This window comes from Acomys minous (assembly GCF_964271855.1).
Source record: "Acomys minous genome assembly, chromosome: 1".
In the NCBI taxonomy this organism is placed as follows: domain Eukaryota; kingdom Metazoa; phylum Chordata; class Mammalia; order Rodentia; family Muridae; genus Acomys; species Acomys minous.
The window spans coordinates 24,952,666-24,972,844 of NC_140483.1; positions in this window are offsets into that span (position 1 = coordinate 24,952,666).

Sequence of the window (20,179 nt, forward strand, 5' to 3'; positions counted from 1 at the left end):
CATAGATACTGTCAGAGACAGGACGAGAGAGAGACAGACAGATAGACAGACAGGGACAGAGAGAAACATTATCTCTCAAGTCTGTCAGCCCATCTTTCTACATGGAAACAGCAACTCAGAATAAAGAAAGACTTTTTCATGAGGCAAAAATGTAAGCAAGAGACACATGGAGGTAGCCACTGAAGCCTAACCCTTAAATATTCGTGCTGGTGGGAGGAACATCCTCACAGTCCTTGTGTAATGATCTGCTTGTGGCCTAGATGTTTTCATTGTTCCATAGAATGATCTCAGGTTGCACCCTTCAGGGACTCAAACTGTCCTTTCAAGGTCCTCTTGAGACTAACACCATCACCCCAGAACATCATTCCCAGCGGGATAGTAGCCCTGTTCAGCGGGGTCACTTGGGCTCCACAGTCACCACACTATGCTCACACAGTGGCTGCAGTGTCCCAACTGTGACTGTAGATGGAAGGCTGGACTCAGGAGAAGAACTGCATCCATGGGCCAAAGCCTATTCGCCCTTGTGGACTCAGAATACCATTTCCATGCTACTGTCATCACAGATAAGCCACGACACCATCTGTTTGTGTCAGTGAGTCCACAACCTGTTATAAGTGAGGACACTGGATCTGATTCATCAAAGGCACCATTGTGACACCTGCAGCCTATGCAACTGAGACACTCATAGAAATCACCAATGATGGCCACAGCTAAAGAAACTACTGACTATATTTTTATATCTACCTATCAACAAAAGCATTAATACAAATCTCCTAGCGAACATCCCAGGCCACACCCACAGGTGAAAATATCACCCTTTCAAAAGCCAGTTCACAAAACTAGCTGAAAAAAACCACTTTACCATGTGCATGAGCATCAGTATTAAGAGCGCAAAAACAATGAATAAACAAGGCAACATGATTCTTCCTAAGAACCCAATGATATTCCAAAAAATTGTTCTTTAAAAAAATCAAAACAGGGCTGGAGAGATGGCTGAGAGGTTAAGGGCACCATCTGTTCTTCCAAACATCCCAAGTTCAATCCCTAGCAACCACATGGTGGCTCACCTTCATCTATAATGAAATTGGTGGCTTCTTGTGGCCTGCAGGCACCCAGGCAGGCAGAATACAGTATAAATAGAAAAAAAAATTTTTTTAATCAAAACAGAAATATGAGTTGCCTAGAAAAAGAATTTGAATTCATTATCCCAAAGAAAGAGACTGATTTTAAGAGAAGAAAAATAGGCAATAAAAAAAATCAGAGATAGAGGGTCCACTGAGGCGACTGCAGCAGTAGGCAATGGCAAGCAATGGTGAAAAGTGAGGAGCAGTCAGTAGTGGCTCAGCACAGCAAAGCAGGTGAGAGAACAAATGGGCCACTATCCAAAACACAGTCTTGAGGGCTAAACAAGTATGGAGAATAAAAAGAAGCACCACCACCACCACCACCACTACCACTACCACTACCACTGTGGCTGGACTTCCCCAGGGCTTGGTACCACAAGCTCCAAGCACACTGCACTCTTTTGAGTACTGGAGCAGTGTAGGCCCCCTGCAGAATAAGACGTCAACACAGTGGAAGCCACACAGCATCTGGCATCCAAGCCACTGTTCTACTTTGGGATTGATACCTCTAAGGAGAACAAGTAGCCAGAAGAACCCTACAAAATCACAGAGCCTAGGTGGCAGAGCTTGGACAAATATAGATACAGGAAGACAGTGTCTGCCAAGCCAGTATATGAAGCAGCTGCCTTCCAAAGGTACTCACCTCCATGACTGCCAGCACAGAAATCCCAAGCCCTCTCAGCAGATGCCTAAAGGAAAGGGTAAGAAGACAAATAACAAAAACGAGGACAACATGCCTCCACCAGAAAGCCCAGACATCAACAGATAACCCAATACAGCTGAATCTCAGAAAATGACCTCAAATCTATGCTTATGCAGTTATTTGAGAATTACAAAGAGGAAATGTATAGGTTCTTCCAAGAATTTCAGGAAAATCCCAACAAATGAATAGTGGCCTTCCAGGAGAAACAAGAAACCACAATCAAACAGGTAAAGGAAATGAGCAAAACTGTTTAAGACATGAAATTGGAATCAGACACCATTAAAAAATTCTCAAGTTGAGAAAACCCTCAAAATGGAATAATTAAAGAAGGAAGAAGGAATCCAACAGACATGTATAATCAACAAAATCCAACATATGGAGGAGAGAATCTCAGGGGCTGAAGACACAATAAAAGAAATTGATACATCTCCCAAAGAAAATATTAAAACAGAAAAATATATCATACAAAGCATCCAAGAAATCAAGGACACCATGAGAAGGCATAACCTCAGGATTATAGGAGTAGATTAAAAGGAGTATGCAAAGTCCCAAGGACCAAAAACTGTTTTCAAGGAAATCACAGAAGAAAGTTTCCCCAACCTAAAGAAAGAGATACCCTTGACCATACAATAGGCCTACAGAACAACTGAATAGGCTAGACCAGAAAAGAAATTCTTCCCACCACATAATAATCAAAACACTAAATGTGCAGAACAAAGAAAAGATATTAAAAGCAACAAAGGAAAAGGGCCAAGTAACATATAAAGGCAGACCCACCAGAATTACATCTGTCTTCTCAACAGAGACCAAGAAAGCCAGAAGGGCCTAGGCTGAGGTCATCCAGACACTAAGAAACCACAGATGCCAAGCCAGACTACTATATCCAGCAAAACTTTCAATCACCATAGATGGAGAAAACAAGATATCCCATGACAAAACCAAATTTAAACAATATCTAAACACCAACCCATCTCTACAGAGATTAGTGGAAGGAAAACTCCATTACAGTGAGGTCAACTACACCCAAAACAAAAAACCAAAAAACAAAAACACAGTATATAGATAATCACATAACAGCAAAACCAAAACAGACACTGCCACACACAATCATCACTAACTCTACAATGAAAGGATCCAAAACCAGTGGTCACGAATATCTCTCAACATCAATGGCTTCAACTCCCCAGTAAAAAGACACAGGTTAACAAAAGGGATGCAGAAACACAATCCATCATTCTTCTGCATTCAAGAAACAAATCTCAACAACAAAGATAGACATTACCTGAGAGTAAAGGGCTGGGAAAAGATTTTTTTCAAGCAAATGGACCCAAGAAGCAAATGGGAGTAGCCATTCTAATATCTGATAAAGTAGACTTTCAATTAAAATTTATCAAAAATGATGTAGAAGGACACTTCATTCTCATCAAAGGAAAAATTCACCAAGAGGACATTACTATCCTGAATATCTAGGCATCAAATACTAGGGCACCCTGATTGATAAGAGAATTACTCTTAAAGTTTAAATCACACATGATCCCAACACAATATTAGTAGGAGACCTTAACACCCTACTCTCACCAATGGAAAGATCTTCAAGGCAGAATCTAAATCAAGAAATAATCAAGCTAACAGAGGTCATTAATCAAATGGACCTAACAGACATCCACAGAACTTTTTACCCAAACAAAAAGAATATACCTTCTTCTCTGTTTCACACAGAACTTTCTCCAAAATTGACCATAATTGGTCACAACACAAGGCTCAACAAATAAAAAAAAATAGTGAAATAATCCCCTGCATCTTATCAGACCACCATGGCCTGAAGCCGAACATCAATAAGAAGAGAATTAATGAAAAGCCTGTAAATAGATGCAAATTGAACAGTGTTTTACTCAATGACAAATGTGTCAGGAATGAAATAAAGAAAGAAATTAAAGACTCATAGAATTAAATAAAAATGAAGGCACAACATATCCAAACCTTTGGGATACAATGAAAGCAGTGCTAAGAGGAAAGTTCATAGCACTACATGCCTTCATAAAGAAATTGGAACCATCACATACAAGCAACTTAATGGAACACCTGAAAACTCTAGATAACGAAAAGAAGCAGACACACCCAAGAGGAGTAGATGGTTGCAATTAATCAAACTCAGGGCTGAAATCAATAAATTAGAAACAAAGAAAACAATTCAAAGAATCAACAAAACCAAGAGCTGGTTTGTTCAGAAAACCAACAAGATAGACAAACCCTTAGTCAAACTAACTAAAAGGCAAAGAGGGAATGCCCAAATTAACAAAATCAGAAATGAAAAAGGAGACATAACAATGGATACTGAGGAAATCCAAAGAATCGTTAGGTCTAACTTCAAAACCCTATATACCACAAACTTTGAACATCTAAATTATATGGACAATTTCTTTGATAAATTCCACTTACCAAAGTTGAATCATGATCAGGCAAACAAATTAAATAGTTCTATATCCCCTGGTGAAATAGAAGCAGTCATCCAAAGTCTCCCAACCAAAAAAGAGCCCAGAACCACATGGATTCAGGCCAGAATTCTACCAGACCTTCAAAGAAGAACTAATACCAATACTTCTCAAACTGTTCTACAATATAGAAATAGAAGGATCACTACCAAACTCATTCTATGAAGCCACCTAAGCCACACAAAGACCCAACAAAGAAAGAGAATTTCAGACCAATCTCCCTTATAAACATAGATGCAAAAATACTTAATAAAATTCTGGCAAACCAAATCCAAGATCACATCAAAAATCTCATCCATCATGACCAAGTAGGCTTCATACAAGGCATGCAGGGATGGTTCAATAAATGGAAATCCATCAATATAATCAACCATAAACAAACTGAAGGAAAAAAGGCATATGATTATTTCTTTAGATGCTAAAAAAGCATTTAACGAAATCCAACACCCTTTTATATTAAAAGTCTTAGAGAGATAGGGGATACAAGGCACAACCCTAAACATAGTAAAGGCAATATACAGCAAGTCTATAGCCAACATCAAACTAAATGGAGAGAAACTTAAATCAATCTCACTGAAATCAGGAACATGACAAGCTTGTGCAGTCTCTCCATTTCTCTTCAATATAGTACTTGAAATCCTAGCTAGAGCAATAAGACAGCTAAAGGAGATCAAGGGGATACAAATAGGAAAGGAGGAAGTTAAAAGTCTCACTATTCACAGATGATATAATTGTATACATTAGTGACACTCAAAATTCTGCCAAAGAACTCCTATAACTGATAAGCATCTTCAATAAGGTGGCAAGATACAAAAATTAACACAAAGAAGTCAGTAGCCCTCCTGTATACAGATGATAAATAGGCTGAGAAAGAAATTAGGGAAACTACACCTTTCACAATAGCCTCAAAGAATATAAAGTATCCCTTCTCAAGTCTCTGATGGGGTTGAAGACCAGATGGTTTAGTCTTACAACTAAGTTTAGTTCATTAGGGGTTAAGATGTTTTTAGATCAAGACAGATGTTTTAAGTTAATAGAGATGAGATATGGCAGATATTGGTTTTCATTCAAAAGTTTATACCCGACAAGATAGGAAAGATGCTTTCTTCAAGTTTGACAAATTCAAATAGCCAAATCACTATAGATGTAACATTTATATAACTCCTGATTGTCTTATGGTTCTTCCTGCTGTATGTAGTTTATTTTATTCATGAGTAATAATATAAATGTATATGGTAAAATTAATTTTTAAAAAGGTCAGAAATACAATTCACAATTTAAATGGAAAATATGATAGGAGATTAATTTAATATGTGTGTGTATATATATATACACACACATATTAAATATATATATATATATATATATATATATATATATATATATATATATATATATATATATAAACTGGAAGCAAGTCTGTTGAAATAGCCTAGTCCTAGGGAAGAAGAAAAAAATATGAAAAGGAGCAGTGGCTGTCTATAGTACCTGTGAGAAATATTTGCATTATGGGGGTTCAAGAAGGAAGACATAAAGAATGCAGAGGTTTTACCTAGTGGAAGAACAGCTCAGTTAAACCTGGGTGAGAACTGAAAATATAAACCCACAGCCCCAAAGATTTCTTCTCCGAAGTACCTGCACTCACAGTATCAAAAGTCAGAGAAAAATGAATAATTCTGAAGCCATCAGGCTACACATAAGGAAATTTCCTATAAACTAACAGTAGACTTCCCAAGAAAAACATCTTAGACCTCGGGAGAATGAGGTGATATACAAAAAGTTCTGGAATGAGAAAAATCTCACTCAAATATAGCAAAGCTAGCCTGAGAAATGAAGGAGAAATTAAATCATTTCCCAACAAGCAAAAGCAGAAGGAATTTCAGCAGCACTCAGAAGTCATACAGGCAACTGTAGAAAAATGTTTCAATTAGAGAACCAAAGAGGTTAAAAATCACCATGACAACATGTGAATGTTCAAAGCTCATGAAATGAAGTAAATTCATAATCCAGAATATTTCCTTAGTATAATTAAAATATCTAAATATTTTAATATCTAGTAAGAAGATTAAAAGGCAAAACTTGTCAACAATAACCACAGCTATAAGATCAAGACCTTGCAATGTAAAAAGAAGGAAATCAAAGTAAGAAAAGTATCATGTAGGGAAACATAAAATTCTGAAATATTTGTACAGAACTAAGAAAAGTTGCTTTCAGATAAAACAATTTTATTTTATATCCATAATATTTTATGTAAGCCACAGAGTACCCATAAAATATAATATTACAGCACATACACAAGTGAGAATGAGAAGAAAATCAAAGTTGATCAATAAATAAAAGGACTGAAGCATAAAGTTAAACAACAACAAAATAAAGTAACAAAAAACCATACAAAACAATCAGAAAATGATTAATGAAATGGAAAGAGTATGTTTCTTCCATTCGGTGATAACTCCGAGGGCCTGGAGAGATGGCTCAGCCATTTAGAGCACTAGCTGCTTTTGCAAAGGTCCTTGGTTCTGTTGCCAGCATCGTTGTGTCCAATCGTGATTGTAAGTATCCACAGCTCCAGGGCTCTCCTCTGGCTTTGGTGGCATGTGGTGCATAGACATACATGCAGACAAAATGCTTATACAGACAAGATAAAATTAAATAGATATTACAATATTAAAAATGCTCGTTTTAAAAATAAACATAATCTTGAACTCTCACTGGATTGAATTCCACACTTAAAGGATGTGGAGTGGCTAAATAATTTCTTTTAAAGATCCAATGATACTCTGTGTATAAAAACTCATTTTGCTTAAAAGGATACACACAGACTAAAAATGAGGTGATGCATAAAAGAGAAGAATGGCTACCCTTTTATCAGATTAAGAAGCCAAGACATTAACTTTCTTCCCTTCTTCAAGCATCACCATAACACATCAAATATAGGGACCGTGTCCTACGTGTTGCAACCATGGACACTATGCAATGCACTTGCGGGATTTCTTCTAACTGTAACCTCTCCTGATTCAGTCTCTCCCTGTGCCAGGCACAAGCCTAATCACAACCAGCCATACTCATAAATAAAATAACTCCTGATTTTCTCTTCATGAAGTTCCTAGGCTGAAGGAGACTTTTTAAGGCTATGCAGTGTAGACTGCTGTCCACATGAGTTCTGAGATTTGATCATTTAGGCTTTGGGACATACAAGGTTGTCTGGCCTTGCTCATTAGAGCCTTAACTTATAGCTCACTCCTTATTGGCAAGCTATTGAGCACTGTTATCCAGGGGAAATATAATAATATGTGACAGAAAGTGAGTCATATAACAATTTTACATTGTCTGCTGTTTGCAACATGTGTAAAGTGAAATAGTTACTATCACCTTATAAAACATATTAACTCCGGAGCTGCAGAGATAGCAGTAGGTAAGAGTACTCCCTCTGTAAGCCTGAGGACTTGAATTCGAACCTCAGACTCCATGAAAATAAGCTGTGCATGGCCATGTGTCTGTAAGTCGAGCACAGGGTTGGGCAGAATCAGGCACATCCTAAAAGCTCATTTGTCAGTCAGCCTACCCGAAAGAGCAAGTTTCTGTTTCCTTGAGAGATCCTGTCTCAAGGTGACTAGGAACAGCCTGATGGAGGAAGACACTCAATGTCCTGCTCTAACCTCCACACACATGCACACAGGTGCATGCACCCAAATACGCATGTGCATGCAGTAAACATGCATATGCCAACCACAACATATACCACACATATAGTCTCAACAATCATAAGGATTTTGGTTTGCCCTCTAGGATCAATATATTATCACTTCCAAACGCAGTCAATATAAGATGCACTGAGACTTCACAGCATTTGCTTGTATATGTACTCTTTGTAGTTCAATGTATATTACATTCATTGCTCAGCCCAGTTCTCAAAGCCATGTGTCAAATGTCTTAGCAGCCATAGGTGCCATATCTCCAGAGTCCATACTGGTTTAGGAATAGTGATATATGCTTGTGACAAAGAAGGCACCAGGAGGAAGGCATATATACATATGTACATATATATATATATATATATATATATATATATATATATATATATGACAAATTTTAATGCAAACAGTCTAAACTCTGTAGGAAAAAGAAGATACTAGGAGATTCAAACTCCAGCCAGTGAGCTTGCTTGTGCCACAAGACATTCAGCCTGGAGATTCATTTTCTTCTTTTGTCATCGTCCTGCTGACTGAGACAGAAAAAGTAACATTTCCTGATTTTGCCTCAATTTATTCATTTGAAAATGAGAGTGACAAGAAGATCTGAGTTCACACAGGTCTTATGAAAGTAATAACTTTTTTTTCTAAAGACTCACGTGATTAGGAACAATCAAGATCTGCTCTGTTTCTCCTCTAACCCAGGACCTGTGACATTTCGAACCCACTGACTCATCCTCTACTTTTTTTTTTTCCTGAGCTCTGGAAAAAGCCGGTGCTTCAGGGCACCCCTTCCCTCAAGCTGACTTTTGTAAGTACATTTCTCTGTGCTGACAAGTAGGAGTGAGTCAGATAAAGTACAGTAAATTAGCTTGCAAAGCAGTATGAACCAAATTAATGGAGTGTTTTAAGCTCTGTATAAAATAAACAAAACACCGAGAATACAGCTGCACTCACCACAGGAACACGTTAGCTCTTTCTATGAAGAACTAATATGGCCTGAAATGGGTGCAGCCCTGGAGGGACAAAGTCAGGGGTCAGCTAGCTAAACCTAAGTACATTTTCCTAAAGCATGTTATGAGAGGCAGTGGAGAGTCCTTCCATTCACATGCTTTTGCCATTTTTATCTCAAGCTGTGACCTCTTCGGGGAAAGTCATTGGAATTTATTCTGATTTAGCAGCTAGAAGCCTAAAAAGAAATGTCCAAGAGCCCAAAAATGAAAACCAAGTAAGCTGCTTCAAGATCCTATCTTAGTTTTTAATAAAAATGTAAGGAAGATTCTCCTGCCACCAGAGTACTTTATCAGGGGTCACTAATGGGCCAAAACTCATACGAAGAGTCAGTACTTTGAGCATAGTGTTTTTTGATCTGTTAAACAGCAAATATTCTGGACAATGTAACATCAAAATGCTGTCAGATATTTCTACCTCAGGCAAAAGAATATTTTAACTTTTATTTCTGTGTAGCCCGTTTCCCCAAATAGAGAGGCTAAGAAAAAGGCTGCCAGCGAGCTAATTTATGTGAGAAGCAATGCCTTGGAGAGGAAATAAGTTATGGGGGGTGGGGGAAGAGGGAGAGATTGACAAAGGAGGAAGCGCAGACACAGCAGCTTCAGCGGGCATCTGGTATGCGTTCTCAAGAGACTTGGTGAAGGATCTCCTAAGAGTGAGTCTCGAAGCTCAACTCTCCAGATATGGTAAAGACAAAGCTGCCCACTGCCAAGGGTGACCTCATGGGTACAAATGTGAAGCAGATATCACACATGTCCCATATTGTGCCATCAGTAAAATCTTCGGAATGCAAGTAAGAGATACACAGTGTAGTCCCGATTAGAAAAGGTGAGCCTCCGCCTACACGGGGCAGGCTGCTGCTCGGCAGAGATGAAAAAGGAAAACTGAGCTTATTTGATCTGAACAGTACAAAGAATTCTGTACAGAAAAGTCTGCTCCGCTGTCACCTAGATGCCTTATTACATCCAAATCTTTATCTGAATGGTTAGAAGGAGGCCAGTATCTGTGTGCAGTTAACACCAGAGCCAATAGGGCAAGCGTTAGCTCCTGAGAAAGTTCCCGACATCCACTATATCCCCAGCATGGCCAGCCCAGGAGCCTGCGTTCCAGCAGATATAGGATACTTCCATCTCCCAAGGTCTGTGGTCCCAATTATCCCATCTTTGTTAGGTCTGGAAGGGATCGTCACTTATCCCCTTGTCACTGGTCCGAAACGCACAAAAGAAAGCAAAAATTCTGCACAGGTCTTATCAAGCAAAGGTTTCTTCCATAAGAGCTGAGGCCTGAGCCTTAGAAGACACACAGGAAGTGAGGAATTGAAATGGGGGCACGGAGGGGGGAGGCATTCTCAAAGTGTCCCCCAAATAAAGGGAACAGAGGCTGGAGAGATGTTCTGTACCCAAGACTGCTTGCAAGGCAAACACGAGAGTCCGATTTGAATCCGCAACAGCCGGATGAAAAGGCATAGTTTTGCGACTGTAACCCCAGGACCACGGAGTGGAGAAAGGCAAATCGGAATCCAGGGTGCTTACTGTCTAGCCAGCCTGGCAAAAAGAGCAGGCTTCAGGTACCATGAGAGGCTCTGTCTCAATAGAAAAAGGTGGAGAATGGCGGAACAAAACACCCAACCTCTCCTCTGGCCTCTGCAAACACACAGTAGCAACACAAACACACACATGCACACACAGCGACAGACAGACAGACACAGAGAGGGAGAGAGACAGAGACAGAGAGACAGAGAGACAGAGAGAGGCAGACAGAGACAACACAGAGGGAGATGGAGAAAGGCAGAGAGGAAGGACAGAGAGGAACAGAAACAACTCAGGGAAAGAAGGAAACAATTAAGAAAACAAAATCTGGCGTATGCGTGAAAGTGATCCCTGTAGGGAGAGAAGGTGTAGGTTTTCAAGTGTGACAAAGGAGCCGGCCCCCAGCCAACTCGATGAAAGAATAACAAAGGGTGAAAGGAAGTGTATGCTAAGCTAAGAAATGTTTAGTCTGCTCACAGCAGTACAAATGGTTAATCTTTCATGTACCCAAATCCCTGATAATTATTAATAACTTGTCATGATGGGAGAGGAATGCTCCAAAACAAAGTGTGACAGAGTCTCAAAACTATGAGCAAAGTAAACAGAAGAGAATAAAATGTAAACAGAATAGTTTTTTACGGACATCTGAAAAACATATTTCTGTGGAAGGAATTAACTGTGGTTACCAGGGCTTTTCTTTCTGTTTCTCCTTCTGGCTCTTTGCTGTTGGTTCATGCTTCCAGCAGTCTCGTTGCTCCACCAAAAATAAGAAAATTAATCCTGAAAAACCATTATTAGAGACTGACTCATAGATGGCTTGATTTTAGTTAACCTGCTTCAGCGAGTGTCCAACGCTCAGAAATTCTGTGTGTATTGATTAATTGCTTTTTAGTGGAGGGTAATAAAATCCAATTCAAGTTAACTTAAGCAGGAAAGGTGAATTGACTAAATGAACCCAGCTTATTCATGCAATTTAAAGGCAGAAGGGGGGGGGAGGGACTCGCAGAAGGTACTGGAACAAAGACGCAAAAAGCAACCCAGGTTTGCTTCCGCCCTGTGGCATCTTCTTTCTACACATATGCCTCTTCCCTTTTTCTTTGCCAATGGCTTTGCTTCTCATTGCACGGAGCAGGCAAATTATCCCTCGGCAACCTGGTCTTCCTACAGCTCCCCAGTTATTAACGCTCCAATTCAGGACATTCTGAGTTGAAACACATTCCGGATTTCCCTGTTCCAAAGTCCTAACAGAGAAAATATGTGTAGTGTGTTAACTGCATGTCCTGTGCAGCCTGCCTTCTAGGCCCTGTACAAATGGCTTCGGTTTCTCTATCTTTGCAACATACCCCCTCCCTCTTTCCTTGGCACACTTACCATTTGCAGTTTGTTTTTCTTTTTTTGTTGTTGTTGTTTTGTTTTGCTTTTAATAAAATGTCAAGAAGTCCTTTCCCTCTTTGGGGACTTGCGTATTCAATGTTCACATCAACAACAACAACAAAAACCTTTCTCATAATGTGGCTATAATTGGCTCATATATATATATATATATATGTATATATATTTTCCTCTTTGCTGTGATGGCCTCCAGGAAGCTTTGCATATTCTACCTTAAATGGGAATTTCTGGCTCATCCACCCCATCCATTCACTGTCACAGGACATTGTTTAATTTCTTCTTCTTCTTCTTCTTCTTCTTCTTCTTCTTCTTCTTCTTCTTTTTCTTCTTCTTGTTCTTCCTCCTCCTCCTCCTCCTCCTCTGAGAATGGGTGTCACTACACATCACTGCCTGGTCTCCAATCCCCACCCTCTTACCTCACCCTGCTAAGTACTGGGATTACAGGCATGTCACCACACCCTGCTTATTTAATTTCCATTTTAATAGTCATCTCAATGTAATTGTTTCTTTTCCTGTTTGTTCATTTACTTGGATAACGTCCATTTTCCTTAATTGCACATGAGCATGCCAAGAACACTAGTAGATTCCCGCCAAACACCTCTGTCCTCAACCTGGTTTAATACCAGTGCCCTGTTTATTTCTGTTACTTCACTCTCCTTTAAATTGCATTTCAGAAGCTTCAAATCAGGTCTAGACATCATTCTGGCATAAGAGTCCTCTGTGGTTTGATCTTAAATATCTACAAAGAGCATGCATTTGGTCACCCAACTATGGCACTTCTAAGAGAAGGAGGGACCTTTGAAAAACAATGACTAGAAGAAAGAAGTATGTCATTTGGGGACATGCCCATAAAGGAGATTTTAAAACATCTGTCACTTTCTCTTTGCTTCCGAGCTGTCATGGGGGGGGAGCGACATTCCTCTAAGATGTGATTTTACCTTGACTTCACCTTTGCCTTCCTCAGAGCCTCAAAGCCATAGTGTCCAGAGAGCACAAGCTAAGATGTCTATGACCAGGAGCCAAGACAAGCATTTCCTCCTTGAAGTTGTTCATGTCAGCGATTTTGTCACCAAAAAAAGAGCTAATTATCTCCCCAATGTTTCACTCTTGAGTGAGATGTGACTCCAACTTTCTCACTAACATGTGAGTGAGAAGTTCACCAGTGAGAGTTTGAAGAAGGGCTCCTCAGCCCCCAAAAGTCATGCTAAGAGAAGAGGAAGCAAATTCTCCTCTACTTCAAGGTAGAATTCTGTACTGTAGCACTAGGAACTGTAGCCACCATCTTTCTGTCAGCATGAAGATGCCACCAGTCTGGGTAAGATGGAAGAGCTAAGAGATGACAAACTCTGAAATATTGATGATTTTATTGAAATGCAAACTTAATAAGCTCTGAAGTCTACTCTACCAAAGAGTTCTGATTTTGAGTTCTCTCTCTCTCTCTCTCTCTCTCTCTCTCTCTCTCTCTCTCTCTCTCTCTCTCTCTCCATCCTCATAATTTTATCTGTCATTTCCAATGTGTTTACAGAGATATAACTGAGAATAAAGTATGGGTAGTATTAGCACAATTGATAAATTTGCCCTATCAGTTGATATTGGCTGAAGCTTTAAAGACATACTATTATAATACAAGCATGCTTGACAGAGGCACCAAGTAAATTAAGTGGCAAAAAAAAAAAAGGTTTCTAATAAACAGCACTGAATGACTATTAGCCATCAAGGAAAAGATGTGAATCCTCAACTCTTATCCACCAGATAAGCACAAGTTGATTCTAGATCAAAACAAAGTATAAATGTTAAGAGCTAGAACAATAAATATTTTAGATGAAAACACACAAGATGTACGAGCAGAACCAAATAAAAATTTCTCTAGGTGGGTCTTAAAATCAAAACTGGAAGAGAAAACACCAGTAGACTAGACTTTATGAAAACCAAAGTAACTCATGAACACATGCCATTGTAAGAATGGATACTCAAGGTAGCATTATTCCCAATTTTCTGAGAAAGTGCCAGATTGATTTCCAGTGGAGGAGTGTTCCCCTTGTTCCACATCCTCACCAGCATGTGCTGTCACTTTAATTTTTGGTCTTGGCCATTCTTATGGATGTAAGATGGAATCTCAGAGTTGTTTTGATTTGCATTTCACTGATGACTAAGGATGTTGAACATTTCTTAAAGTGTTTCTCAGCCATTTGATAATCCTTGGTTGAAAATTCTCTGAGCCCCATTTCTTAATTAGGCTAATTGGTTTGACGGTGTTTAATTTCATGAGTTCTTTATATATTTTGGATATTAGCCCTTCAAGACCCAGCTATGACACTCCTGAGCATATACCCAAAAGATGCTCCATCACACAAGAACATTTGCTCATCTATGTTCATAGCAGCCTTATTCATAATAGCCAGGATCTGGAAACAACCTATGTGCCCTTCAATCAAAGAATGGATAAAGAAACTATGGTACATTTACACAATGGAATACCACTCAGCTATTAAAAACAAGGAAATCTTGAAATTTGCAGGCAGATGAATAGAACTGGAAATTATCACCCTGAGTGAGATAACCCAGACCTAGAAAGACACTAATGGTATATACTCACTTATAAATGGATATTAGCCCAACATAGATGTCCTCTGAGAGTCTCCACTCAATGGGAGATCAGGACAGATGCTGGGACTCGCTGCTATATTACAGATAAGAGCGATATGGAAGAATGGGGGAAGAGAAGGACCCAGAGGGTCCAGGAGCCACACAAGAAGACCATTAAGGCTGGTGAATCTGGACCCTTTGTTCAGCCAATTGACAGCTCTTTCTCCACAGTTGTTGGGAGAGTAGGGACTGCCTCTGTCATGAACTCTGGTGCCCCCAATCTTATCATTTCCCCTGGCACTCAGAGGAAGAGGAAGGGGAAGCAGGCTATCTAGATGAGACCTGATAAGCTGTGGCATATGGTGGGGGAGGAGGTCCCCTTCTTTCAGAGGTCTAGGGGAGAGGAATCTGGTAAAAAAAAAAGTGAGGGAAAGGGAAAAGTATGGATACAAATGTACAAATGAGATGTAATCTGAATAAATTATAAAAACAAACAAACAAAAAGAATGGATAGTCAAACTACAGCCTTGGAGGAAACAACTGCAGTACAAGTTTTGTCAAACTTTTCTTAGGAAATAGAAAAGACACATAAATATTATTCAAAAACAATCCAATAAAACTGGGAGAAAGACATGAACAGGCATTTCACATAAGAAAACATCAGGATAATAATGTAACACCACTTTACATTTACTAAAATTTAAAAAGAAATGTCAATAAAAAATTATTCGGAAAATAAGATTCTCACACATTGTGGGGTGAGACATAAAATAGTAAAACTACTTGACAATGTCTTATAAACTGAAAAAGACAGACACGTCTATGGTGAGGCCATAATTCCACTCCCAGACAACCACCCATGAGAAATGGCCAACAAAAATATTTCTTTAATAAAAAGCAACCTTAGTCCCCAAAACCAAAAGCTGTACTTCGCCCAAATGCTATTCATCAGGAAAACATTTAAACAAAATGCTACTAAGCTTAGGAATGAGCAAGTAACTGATGAGCACAGCATTGATGAACAATCCTGGAAACGAGCTTCTAAAAACATAAAGGTTCCTTGTCACAAACAGGTCCATATGGAGGAAAGATGAGGGTGGAACGTGGAACAGTTGTATGGGGAGAGACATCCAGAACGAGTTGCCCCAGTGGTAACATTGGAAAGACTAGATGTGACGGGGGAGTGCCTTAATGGGATGAAAGAAATATGTCCACTTTTTAGTTCAAGTATGCATACTTATTAAATCTTATTCACTAGGGTACTTGGTATCTGTGCATTTCATGTTACACATGCAATTCCTAAATAAAGATGTGTACGTGTACACACATACCTGCATGTATTTAACATGGGTGTAGCCCAAAGCTAACTCTCACCGAAGAGAAGGGCCACAGGATCACAGCCCTGGTGAAGGGTGCATGAAGCATCACTTACAACAGTAAGGTTACAGTCACTGTGTGTTGTTAAAGCCTATGTTTAATAGTGTTCTCTGAAGTGCCTTCTGCTATGAACTGAAGAGCACTTCTCTGTGGCATTCTTATGCCACATGATACCACCTAGTTGAAATGCTGTCTCTAAAATACCTTCCTCCTAAGGTCCCAATGACAAACTTTGGTATTATTCCACCAAAGATCCCACTAAGACAGCAATGAATTTATTGGGCTTCCTTGCAAAGCATAGTGGAGGGTTTCCATACAGGACTGCGGGTGAGCCTCCCTGAGCAAGGCTGCACCAGAGAGCCTTCACCCAGCAGGGATGATGAGGCTTTCCCATAGCCAGGTAGATGGATTTCCTCCCTTACTCTTCCCTTGGTTTATACTCTAGCCCTATCCCAAAGCCACATGCGCAGCAGAACAAAATTGCATACAAACGAATGATACAGAGTTGCCTTATACTCCTGTGAGGGTCCCCTGCCACACCATCCCCCTCCTCCTATGGGTGAAAGTGAGCAGTCAACTAGCACAGCCGGGCTGATCTCTGTACGCCTGCGCAGATGAGCTCCTGAATATGGTGGTTGTTTGGTTCAGAGGATAGTCCCGTACAGGTCCTGCTGAGTGTGCTAAGGAAAGACACAAAGGGCACGTTAGGAATGAAGAGTAGACACTGAAAGAGTGGCAAATGACAATTTTCCAGTCATAATCTTCATAGATTAACGTCCCACACTAAATGGAAACAGGGTTACCTTTTCAAGTCAGTGTGGGAAGTCCTGCCTGCTGGATGCTTCCCTTGGTTCTCAGTATAGAGCAGTATTTGATAATTCTGGGGGAAAGATATAAGATGGGAAAGGGTAGATTTTATTTAACTCAGATATCCCCAAAATCTGAGTTAGCTCATCGTAATTTTCAATATGCAGTAGATTTAACCATTTTAACTCCCATTTCTCTAAGTCTTGTTTTCCCAAGAATTTTAATAATAAAAGGCGGAGAAATTCAAACTTTGGCTGTTCAGTAGTCTTCTAGATGATTAGCCTGTGGCAACAACGTCCTTGTTTCATAGCATTCCAAGGCAATGTTCTTCACCGCTGTCTGCTTTTAGATGTCACCCCCATATATCTCAGGTGGAAGTGCTAGTTCCTTCTGTTTGCCTGTTGAAACTGCCTCCTCATGTTTGTTTACTTCCTCCATGCCCTATGAAGTTCACTATGCACTTTTTAATACTTTGTTTTGCAAGACCATAAAATGGATATGTTTTAAATATATTTATATACATATATGCTGGCAAGAATGTGGAGAGAGAGGAACACTCCTTCATTGCTGGTGGGAATGCAAACTAGTACAGCCACTCTGGAAATCTATCTGGTGCTATCTCAGAAAACTGGGAATAGAACTTTCTCAAGACCCAGCTATTCCACTCCTTGGAATATACCCAGAAGATGCTCCAGCACACAACAAGAAAATTTGCTCAACCATGTTCATAGCAGCCTTATTCATAATAGCCAGAACATGGAAACAGCCTAAGTGTCCCTCAATAGAAGAATGGATAAAGAAACTGTGGTACATATACATTATGGAATACTCCTCAGCTATTAAAAACAAGGAATTCCCAAAATTTGTGGACAAATGGATTGAGCTAGAAATGATCATAATGAGTGAGTTAACCCAGAAGCAGAAAGACTCAAATGGTATATACTCACTTATATCTGCATACTAGCCCAAGGGGCATGTCCCATGAAAGCCTTCACTTATCAGGAAACTGGGACAGAGGGAAGGACAGCCTATTGGGACTCTAGATAAGAGAAGCATGGGAGAATAGCAAAGTAGAAGGATCCAGAGGGTCCTAGAAACCTGCAAGAAGAACATTATGATAGGCAGATTTGGGCCCAGGGGTCCTGCTCAAACTAAGGCACCAGCGAAGGACAATACAGGCCGTAAACTTTGAACCCCTACCCAGATCTAACCAATGGACAGAACATTCTGCACAGTTGAGTGGAGAGTGGGGTATGACTTTCACACGTACTCTGGTGCCTCATATTTGACCATGTCCCCTGGAGGGGGAGACCTGTGGCACTCAGAGGAAGGAAGCAGGTTACCAAGAAGAGACTTGATACCCTATGAGCATATACAGGGGGAGGAAATCCCTCTCAGGAACAGTCATAGGGGAGGGGAATAAGGGGAAAATGGGAGGGAGGGAAGAATGGGAGGATACAAGGGATGGGATAACCATTGAGATGTAACAAGGATAAATTAATAAGGAAGTAAAAAATATATATAGGTTTGTAAATATTCTAGCATATTTGTGAATTATTTGGGCTATTTATAGTAAAATGTGTAGCTCATACACTATTTGTGTCTTAGTCCTTTTTCTAATTTCATGAATATTAGTTGGGCACCTACTATGTGGGATCCTTCGGGATACAGCTTTTTCTGTGTCATCATCATCATCGTTGTCATCGCTGTTGTTTTGGTTTGCTTTGAGACAAGGTGTCAGAGACTGACCCAGAACTTACCCCATAGCTAAAGGATGGCTTTGAGCTCCAGAGGTGTGTCACCACATTAGGACAACCTGGAACATGAGATCTTATCTCAAGGTATGTAAAAATAAAAGAAGCAAAAGAAATAAATGGAAAAACAGATTTCATCTACCAAATAAAATAGCCAGTGGAGAGATGGGGGCCAAACACGAGCATGTGCAGATGCCTGGCTGTGGTGGTGGAAGCTTGTGTGAGTCCTTAGAAAATTAGGAAAACGCTCACCCACTGAGATCAGAGGTGTGGGGTACACATTAGTGCCTTGAGAAGAAAAAGAGTTATGGGGTGCTTATGTGCCAGTGACCTGAAGATGAGCCAAAGAGAGAATGGGCTAGGACAGCTGACAGCCCAGCTTTGCTTAGCCACAGAGTCTAAAGTCAACCAGGACAGCTTAGGCTGCTCCCAGAGGTTCACTTACATGGGTTCAGCACAGTGGGAGAGAGCTCAGATCTAGCTAGGATAGGTTTTGTTCCCAGTGAATAAGTGTCGTAATTAAACTTTCAGGTCTCAGTTGGGCCGAAGGATATGACAGCTATAGACAAGGAGAGAGTGACGTGGCAAAAAGAAACTGGCATTCGCTGGAGTCCTGCCCATGTTTGAGCAACTTCCAATCCCCTGGGACTCTTAGAACTGTGTGAAGTATTTCATATTAGGAAACTGAGGCCTTGAGAGACTGCAGCATCCTCCCCCAGCCCCAGCCCTAACCCCCAAATATAAAAGTTAATGCAGCTAGAAGAAATGGAACAAGGGGGAGAGACTGGGTTACCCTCAGACCCTCACAGTTTGGCCTGGAGAAAATATCTAGTATAGCCTTCAGGGGACTATCAATCCTTCAGGGACCACACTGTGGCTGAGTCAGTTGGCCAGATACCAGGACACAGCTTCCTGCCATCAAAACCCCAGGTGGCAGACACAGTCACCAGTTTGGCTACGATTGCACGGCGCCACCACTCACAAAACCACTCATTTGCTCCTATAAAACAGTCATCACGTAGCAGGATGCCAAGGGAATCAATCATGACTAAACTCCCTATTTGGTTTGATTCACTGACCACATGTAGACACGATCATAATGTTTGGGTATCATTCTTCATACGAGTCGTCTGCAAGTTGGCTGTGGCTGTGGCCTGAGCAAAGCGGAGATTTTTCAGGTGAATCTGCTTTGAAATAAATGTGGATGTCAAGAGTCAGCCGTTCCAAGTCATAAGGGACCCCCAAGGCAACAAACAGGGGTTGATGATCTCAAAGAGTTAAAGACGACTTTCAAGGTCATTGCTCCCAATCTGCCATTTGAGGAATTCTAATGCCAGACAAATATGGGCATGGTGTCCTATCTTGGCTAATAAATTTGTGTGTGTGTGTGTGTGTGTGTGTGTGTGTGTGTGTGTGTGTTGCCATTGTATGCCTCTTTTGCATGTGTGTGAGTACACATATGGTGTGTACATTCAATACACGCAGAGGCAGGGGTTGATGCTGAGAAAAATCCTAGATGGCACCTCCACCAGAGGCAGGGTCTCTCAATCAAACCCAGAGCTCATAGATATGGCTGCTCTTAACAATCCAGCTTGCTCTGGGAATCTCCTGTCTCTGCCTACGAAGGCTGGAATTACAGAGAGGCTGGAGCACCTAACAATACCTGTGTGGGCTCTGAGAATCCAAACTCTAAACTGTAACCACTGAGCCAC